Source organism: Microcebus murinus, chromosome 11 (genome assembly GCF_040939455.1).
Source record: "Microcebus murinus isolate Inina chromosome 11, M.murinus_Inina_mat1.0, whole genome shotgun sequence".
Taxonomy (NCBI): domain Eukaryota; kingdom Metazoa; phylum Chordata; class Mammalia; order Primates; family Cheirogaleidae; genus Microcebus; species Microcebus murinus.
This window is the reverse complement of record NC_134114.1, coordinates 79021034-79030149: the sequence shown is the minus strand read 5'-3', so window position 1 is coordinate 79030149 and position 9116 is coordinate 79021034.

The window sequence follows — 9116 nt, the reverse complement described above, 5'->3', positions numbered from 1 at the left end:
GTTGTGTATACAAGATTTTCATAAGCAGAATGAAACAAAATGGTGAAAGTTCAGGAAACAATATGACAGATCCAATCCTTTGCTTAAGTGACTGTTCTACAGGGGATGCAGAAAACCTGACAGTCCCATAAGTCAAACGAATGCCAAACCACCTGATTGTGAATTGGAAGTGATCTGGTACCCATGGGAAAAAGGGAGCTCACACAAATTAATTTCTTAGAATCTCATTGTTCCTTAGAAATCACTTGTGGATATGCAGCACAAGCCCTTGCTCTAAAAGGTTCTGTTGCTTATTTAATTTGCTCTGCTTATCAGAGGCATAGCAAGGCTTATATTCAGAGGAAAGCTATATAGGTCCTGTCAGATATTCAAGCCAAACACAATGGTTCTATCAGGCAAAGGAGGAAATGCAACTCTCAAATGTCTTGCTATTTTGATTCTCAGAAGAGTTGTTGAAACTTGTTCAACAAATGCATGCAGACTGATTCCAAATAATATTTACATTTTCTAGGCTTTGGATTTCCAAACACCAAGGTGTCATAAGAGATCTTTAATGTTAGCTCTTCATGGAGTTTCTGCAAAGAGAGTTTTTTCCAGCTGCTCTACTGTTATTGAAGATAACTCCATTTCTATTAAGCTCTCAGGGCATGTGTTTGCCAATTTGTGACACCAATGCGAATTTAATTAAATAATCTTAAACACATGTACTTAAAATTCAGGTGAAGAAATTAAGTTCTAGTTGTTCACCTGCAACTGCTTTATTCTGGATTCTACTCTTTTTAAAAATTTAATTGAAAGTCAATAATCTGGAAAAGAAAAACCATATTCCCTTAAGATTGCATTAGAAACTGTATAGCATGATCAATTGCACGCTTCACAAATGTGTCTATTTTTATTCTTCCTTTCAGTATAGAGTAATTATTTTTATCCTTTCAAATATGTGTAGCAAGTATTTATGTCATTTTAAAGTAACAGGAAAGTTACCAATAGTCTCAATAACATTTGAAAACAAATGTAAATTTAAGCTAGCAAACACTAATTTTATTAATGCTATATATATTTCAGATTTACTTTAGTTGTATTTCCTTGCCATGTGTATAAAATACTTTAAAATCACATCCATTTTAACATCATATTCAAAGAGATTACTACAATTGCATCTTAAGCATGAAGTCTTAGCCACACATGAACATTTTTTCTATATTAGCCTGTACTTGGTAATCATACATGTACAATTTAGTTTGCTCTTATCTTCTGTCTCTTATCATTCCTGCATATACTGTGCTCAATGGAAGGAATCAAAAATCACATTTTTTCACTTATTACAATATTTTAAAGTCATTTATCTAGGAAGGAGATGTATTCAACAGAGAAGGAGGTTATTACAGTATTTAATAGTGAGGACACTGAGGCCTGATTGCCTGAGAATAGCATCACACTTACTGTGTGACTTTGGAAAAGTTGCTGAACTTCTCTGTTTCGGTTTCTTCTACTGCTAATCTGAAATACTAGTTAGACTATGTTATTATTATGTTAATTGAAATAGTTTTTTCTGGAATAATTCACTAGAAAAAGTTCACAAATACTTTAAATAATCTTTTTTTCATTTAAATCAGTTTGAGAGAGAGAATTTATTATATCTAATATATTAAGCAGAGTAGGGGGAATGAAAAGCCATGAGAAGCCAAGACATCATTTTTTTCGTATGGAACATTAAGCAAGAATTTTAACTTTCTTAAATATTAGTTTCCCCATTGTAAATTGGAGATTATTATAATTCCTTTCTTTCTTCACAGACTAGGTTAGGTCTATCAATGAAACAGTGCATTTTAAAATCATTTGTAACTTTTAAGTTTCTGTGCATGCCATTTGTTAATAGATATTAATAATAGCGCTCACTCAAAGCGAAACATATGATATTTCTTTGATAAGTGATACTGTTCAGGCTTAACAAGTTTACATAAGTTAACTAGATGACTATAAAATCACAATATTTTATTAAAATTTTGCCCAAAAAACACGTTTGCTGTTTTGATGAATACAAGTTGCCTTAGCACATGTAATAAGAGTTTTACCTGCTAAAACTATGATAGTCAAGCTCTATTTCATGCTATATTTATTAAATACATACTTTACTTTTCCACAACTATGGTGATTAGCATGTGTGATAATCATTAGTCTTTCAAGTTTCAACAAATTAGATATTTTAAAGCTTCAGATTATTTGCCTAAAATGGGATGAAATTATTCTGAGATAAAAGCTATCACTGGTTGATTTTATATATCATGAGTAATATATTTGTATTAAATATCATGTGCTAATTGATTGTAATTTGTGGTTTCATAAGCACGCACACACAAAAATAGAAAGTGTGAATGCAAAATCTTATACTTGCCTTTGAGATTAACTAGAAGATATGATTCTCAATATCCAGATTCTGTCCTAGCATGGTTGAGGGAGAAATACTGAGAAACACAAAGCAGGAAATGCTAATCTCTTCTTCATATTCTTTATGAGTTTTCCTCTGGCTGGCAGTTTCCTCAATTCTCATTTTTTTTTACTGCCTTATTTACTTATTTTTGACTTTTTTTAGTTTTATATATTTAGGGTAGAAGTGGTTTTTGGCTACATAGATGTATTGTATAGTGATGATATCTGCATAGTTAGTGTACACATCACAGAATAGTGTACACTGCAACTAATAGGTAGTTTTTCTTCTCTCATCCACCTACTGCCCACCCTTCTTCTGAGTCTCCAATGTCCGTGTACCACTCTGTATGCCCCTGCATATCTGAAGCATAGCTCCCACTTATAAGTGAGAACATGCAGTTTTGGTTTTCCATTACCCAGTCCCATCCAAGGTAATGCAAAAGACATTATTTCATTCATTTTATGGCTAAGTAGTATTCCATGATGTGTGTATGTGTATGTGTGAGACACAATGTTTTCTTTATTCACTCTTTGCCTGATGGGCACTTAGGTTGATTTTGTATCTTTATAATTGTGCTGCAGTAAAAATATGATTACAGATATCTTTTTTTATATAATTACTTCTTTTCTTTAGAGTAGATGCCCAGTAGTGGGATTTCTGGAACAAACAGTAGATCTACATTTAAATCTTTGAGAAATCCCCATGCTGATCTCTGTAGAGGTTGTACTAATTTACATTTCTATCAATAGTGTAAAAGCATTCCCTTCTCACTATATGCATGACAACATATATTGCCTTTTGACTATTTAATAATGATCATTCTAACTGGGAAAAGGAGGTATCTCATTATGGTTTTAATTTGCATTTTCCTGATGATTACTAATGTTCAGAATTTTTTCATGTTTGTTGGCCATTTGTCAATGTTCTTTGCAAAAATGTCTGTTCATGTCTTTTGCCTACTTTGTAATGGGGTTGTTAGTTTTTTCTGGCTAATTTGTTTGAGTTCTTATAGATTCTGAATATTAATCTCTTGTGAAATGTATAATTTGTGAATGTTTTCTCATTCTGTAGGTTGCCTATTTACTCAATTATTTCTTCTGCTGTGCAGAAGCTTTTTCATTCAATTGTTCCACTTACTTATTTTTGTTTTTGTTGCATTTTTATTTGTGGTCTTAGTCATGAATTCTTTGCTTATACCAATGTCCAGAATAGTTTTACTCAGGTTTTCTTTCTGAATTTTTCTGGTTTCAGATCTTACAGTAAGACTTTAATCCATCTTGAGTTAATTTTTTTAATATAGTGAAAGATAGGGATCCAGTTTCATTCTTCTGCTTATGGCTCTCCAATTTTCCTCTTGATTATTTTAAGAAGTAGACTGTCATTTGAAAAAAAAAAGTGTGTTATTTGTCTTAAAATTATAATATTGTTTTATCTCTTTTTTTAAAAAAAATGAGTTATTACTAGGATAAATGTCCCTAGCAAAGTTAAATTCGTGGTGCATTTTTTTCATGGATGGAATACATTTGATCCAATATCTCAATTGTATACTAGTAACAGCAATGTGGATTGATTGCTGATTTTACTGTACAGAAACCCTTCTGAAACAGGCACAAAACTCCATAGATGAAGAGATCTAGAAGAGAGACAAGAACAAAATATTTGGAAGCTAGAATACAAAATGGAATGGTGCTAGCTTAATTAATAGACTTGATTTAGCAGGCCTGAGAAAACCAAATTTAAATCACTGGTGGTAAAAGCTAAGAATTGATCTTACTTAAATTTGAGAATTGCTTAAGCCTGGGGAATTGACATCATGAGGTATGAGTTACAGTGGGAGTGGGGGACAAAGAGCTGGCCACAATAAGGAGGCTAATTGAAAGCAGTTTAACAGGAAGTTGGATCCCTGCATCTCCTCTTTACCATTACAATGCCTGGTAATAACTTTTGTCTAGAAGGAAATAGGAAGTTCATTTCCTAGGAGGTTAAAAGAGTGAGACTATGGCCTGGGAATACAAAAAGTGTAGTTGAGCATGTTTATCACAAAGTCAACAATGGGGGCAGGGGACAGTTAAGTAGAGGTATGCATGTACTATCCTTAAAACCAGCAAATCTTCAAACATTGGACTCCTGGTATATTAGCAATGGGATTTTTCCAGGTTGAAAATTACAGTTGGATCAGTCTGATGTGAAAATATAAAGATATTGCTATGAGGAGTTCCATCTAGTCATAAAACTCAAAATGGCAACCACCCCACCTGGATATGAAGAGTTCACAATCAATCACTTAGGCTCCTGCTCACAAATATAAGTAGACATTCAAAATGACCAAAAACTTGAAGAAAGCCTCTAATGTAGTAGTAAAAGAGTGACAATAAAAGAGACAAAATATCAATTTGGGACTTCCAGGTTCCCTCTGGCAGGTAAGAAGCTGAGAACTCACTGCTCTATCTTAATAACAAGTACAAACATGAAGAAATTAAAAATCAACAACTCTTCTAAGATCCATCATAAAAGTGAGGCAGGACAAACTACTGCCCCCAATTGTAAATACAAGCAAATACAAAGAATCCTCAGTTTACCAGAACAGAAACCCATAGGCAATGCCAGGGTAAGAAAACCTAAACTGTAATTTACAAAACGCTGAAGGCCACATGTGAACAAATCTGAAAGTTAAAAACTCAAGGGGAAACTAGGCCTAGGGGATCCCCAACTCACTTTTGTGAGTTCTATCTCCAGGAACTCTACCAGGTCCTCACAGTAAATATAAGAGAAAAATAGGATCATGTTTTCAGCAGCAGAAGAGTAGAAAGAATCATTTTGAAATAAGCCAGAGCATTCTGTTCATTTTCACAGGGCCTGCTCTTAGGAGAAAATATTTTTCTGAGCCTAATCTGATGAGCTTTCATCAAAGCCTATCCTATCTGAGGGAAGGGAAATATGCAACTCTAGTCCCCTCCAGCCATCCTGTCCTACCTAAGAGAGAAGAGGGAGAAAACTGAGAAGCACTAGGAAAGTTCACAGTCCAGGGGCACAACTCACCAAAAGACTTAGACCCGACTATATAACCAAACATTTACTCTCCCCCCACACTTACCAAAACATTACTAATGACCTATTTATAGCAGTTCCTTTTACCCAACACATCATGTCTGCCCTTAAACAAAAAATTACAAGACATACTAAAAGGCAAAAACAAAAACAAAAACAAGACAAGACAAGACAAAACAAATAAACAACACCCCCACGCACACAGTTGAGAGACAGAACAAATAGAATGAAATATAGCAAGAAAGTTTGAATTCCTGAAGACTAGGAATTAAAAAAAACCTATGATTAATATGTTAAAGGCTTAAATAGCAAAAGTAGATAACTTTTGTTATTGTAGAACGTATAGGCAATGTAAGTAGAGAAATGGAAGTCCTAAGAAAGTACCAAAATATAATGCTAGGTATCAAAAACACTGTAACAGAAATGAAGAATGCCTTTGAGGGGCTCATTAGTTCACTGCACAAGGCTGAAGAAAAAAATCTCTATGCTTAAGGATATGACAATAGAAAAATTCAAAGCTAAAAGAAGGAAAAAAACAGTCTTTTTAGAGAAAAAAAAAGACTAAAATAAAGAACAGAATATCCAAGAACTGTGAGACAACCACAAAAGGTGTAAAATCATACACAAAATAAGAATAAAAGAAAAGAAGGAAAAGTAAGAGAAATGAACAGAGAGTGTACATGAAGTAATAATGTCTGAAGAACTCACCAAATTAATGTTAGACACTAAACCACAGATCCAAGAAACTTAGAGAACAATGTGCAGGATAAATTTTAAAAACCTACACCCAGACATATCATATTTAAACTACAGAAAATCAGAGATAAAGACAAAAATCTTGAAAGAAGCCAGAGGAAAAATCATTTTACTTATATAGAAGAGCAAAGAAAATAATTATATCTAATATCTCCTCACAAACGTTGCAAGCAAGAGAGAAATAAAGTAAAATATTTAAATTGTTCAAACAGAGAGAGAGAGAAAAGCGCAACCTGAAATTCTGTATACTGTGAAATTATCATTCAAATGTGAAGGAGAAATAGTCTTTTAAAAAAGAAAAAATTGAGGGAATTTTTTGTTAGTAAACTTGCCTTCCAAGAAAAGTTCAAAGTTCTTCATAGAAAGAAAAATGACATAGATCAGAAATTCAGATATGCTTAAAGAGAAAAAAAAAAGATCAGTAGAGAATGAATAAGTAAAGGTAAAATGAAAATTTTTATTTTTCTTATTTTAACTGATCTATCACAAAATTTTGTTCTAAGTAATGATAGCATCAGTAAATTCAATTATGTATGCTTATGCATATATTCATATATGCTTATGTGTAAGGGAAATGATGACAGCAATGATAGAAGAGAATAAGGGAGGAATTAGCAATATTTTTTATCATAAAGTAGTCATGCTACCACAAAGTAACATAATGCCTTTAAAAGTAGACTTCAATTATTGCAAATGTAAAATGCAAACTCTAGGAAAAAATATTTAAGAAATATTCTCAAAACTATAGAATATGAGTTTTTAGATTGAATAACACATTAAGTACTCAACACAGTGGACGAAGATGAACTCTCACTAAATCACATCATTGTGAGACTTTAGAATGTGAGGAAAAAGAGAAGACGTTACAAGATTCCATGGAGGGAAAATAATTACTGGCTTGACATCTCTCAAAAGCCAATGGGAGCCAGAAGATGAGGATGGAATATACCTAAACATGAAAAGGAAAATTATTTCCAATCTAGAGTTATGTACCAAAATCATGAACCCAGTGTAGAACAATGTCATGCCTCATAATTTTCATTAATTTATTTATAATTATTTATTCATTTTTAAGAAGTCTTTGAAGGATAGACATCACCAAAAACCATAAAATAAATCAAGAAAGAGAAAATCATAGAATGATAGGGTGGTCCAATATCATTTGGCATGCACCAATAAAGATATACAAGTATAGCTATTTCAGTATTTCATAGCTCACATTTATTCAGTGTTCCATTCTAGCTTTGTTGGTTGTTACGTAATTTGTTGATTTTTTAAGTATTTTGAATCAATAATACCGGCAATACAAGAGACCAAATCAGGTTTACAGACAAACCGTACAGATAGCAGTAGGTCAAAGTTTTTGAATGAATTTTTGTTTAAAAAATTGAGTTTAATTTTTGGTATGATCAATATCTCAAGAATTAATTCTAGACAGTAAGTGGAGAATTTTTGTTTGAATTAGTAACTAGCAGAACACCAAGCTATAAAAGAGCAGGAAAATTTATTAATTCTAGGGAAAAGCAAAAGTTGTGAAGGAAATAAAACTACTCATACTTTACTACCTGGATCATGTATGAATACAAAGAGTTTTGGTCTAAACAAAATTATGATAAAAATTTGTAAAAGGATGAGTGGATTGGAAAGATACTGTGGAAGCCTGAGGCGAGGGGGTGGGGGGAAATGACAGCCACATCCTCATTTTTCATAGTAAAAATCAACAAGTAAGCATAAACAAAACAAAATAGCAATGTAATTAAGTCATTTAGACAAATGCATATAAAAGGAATGATCTAGAAAAATGAAAAGTATTTAACTCAAAATATAAGAGAATAGTGGAAAAAAGGAAAGATCTGTTAGTTTTAATAACAAATAGTAGAACCATTTGAATTTTTACATTACATGCATGCATACTTATCTAATAAATATCTTTTTTAATTTATTCTGAAAGGAATGATTTTGAAAATTTAGAAATAAATCCTATCTCGAAATTTTCATCCAGAACCTATGGATGTAAGGCAAACTATAAATGTACTTTAGCTACTATATAAATATAAAATAAACACGCTAAATAAATAAAACTCTTAGATATATGTTCCCTTCTATTTGAAATGTTCAGTCTATTGCCTTTATTCTGTACTTAATTCAATCAACATAGTCTTTAAGACAATACTCCAGCATCTTTACTTAGCATCCTGTGGAGTCTTTAGGAAGCCATTAGATAGTTATTATGTATTGACTGTTTGTGTCCTCCCAAAATGAATATGTGTTATTAGAAACATTACCCCTCAATGTGATGATATTAGGAAGTGGGGCCTTTGGAAGGCAATTAGGATTAGATGAGATCATGAGGGCAGAGTTCTCATGAATGGGATCAGGGCCCTTATAAAAGCTTGCTGCTTTCTGCTCTCCTCTACATGAGAATACAAGGAAAAGTCAGCAGTCTGCAACCTGGAAGAGAGCCATGACCAGAACCCAACCATGCTGGCACCCTGATCTGAGATTTCCAGCCTTCAGACCTGTGAGAAATAAATTTCTATGTTTAATGGGCCACCTCCTCAATAGTAATTTGTTATAGTATCTCAAACTAAGACAACAGTCAATATTTAAGACTGGAAGAAGTGTATGTATAAAATTATTAAGTCACAAATTAAATTAATATTTTTCTATGCTTGACTTTTCATTTGCTGACATATTTACAATGTCTTTTGACACTTGAGAAAATGTTTTGATTGATGATGGCTCAAGCACATGTTTCTTTTTAAATTTTTAATGCCTTTTTAATTTAAAATACATGTCTTCCCAATATACTTCAATTTTGTCTTTTGCATTTTAGAAATATGGAACATTCATTGGTCTAAAATACTTAATATGTAACACA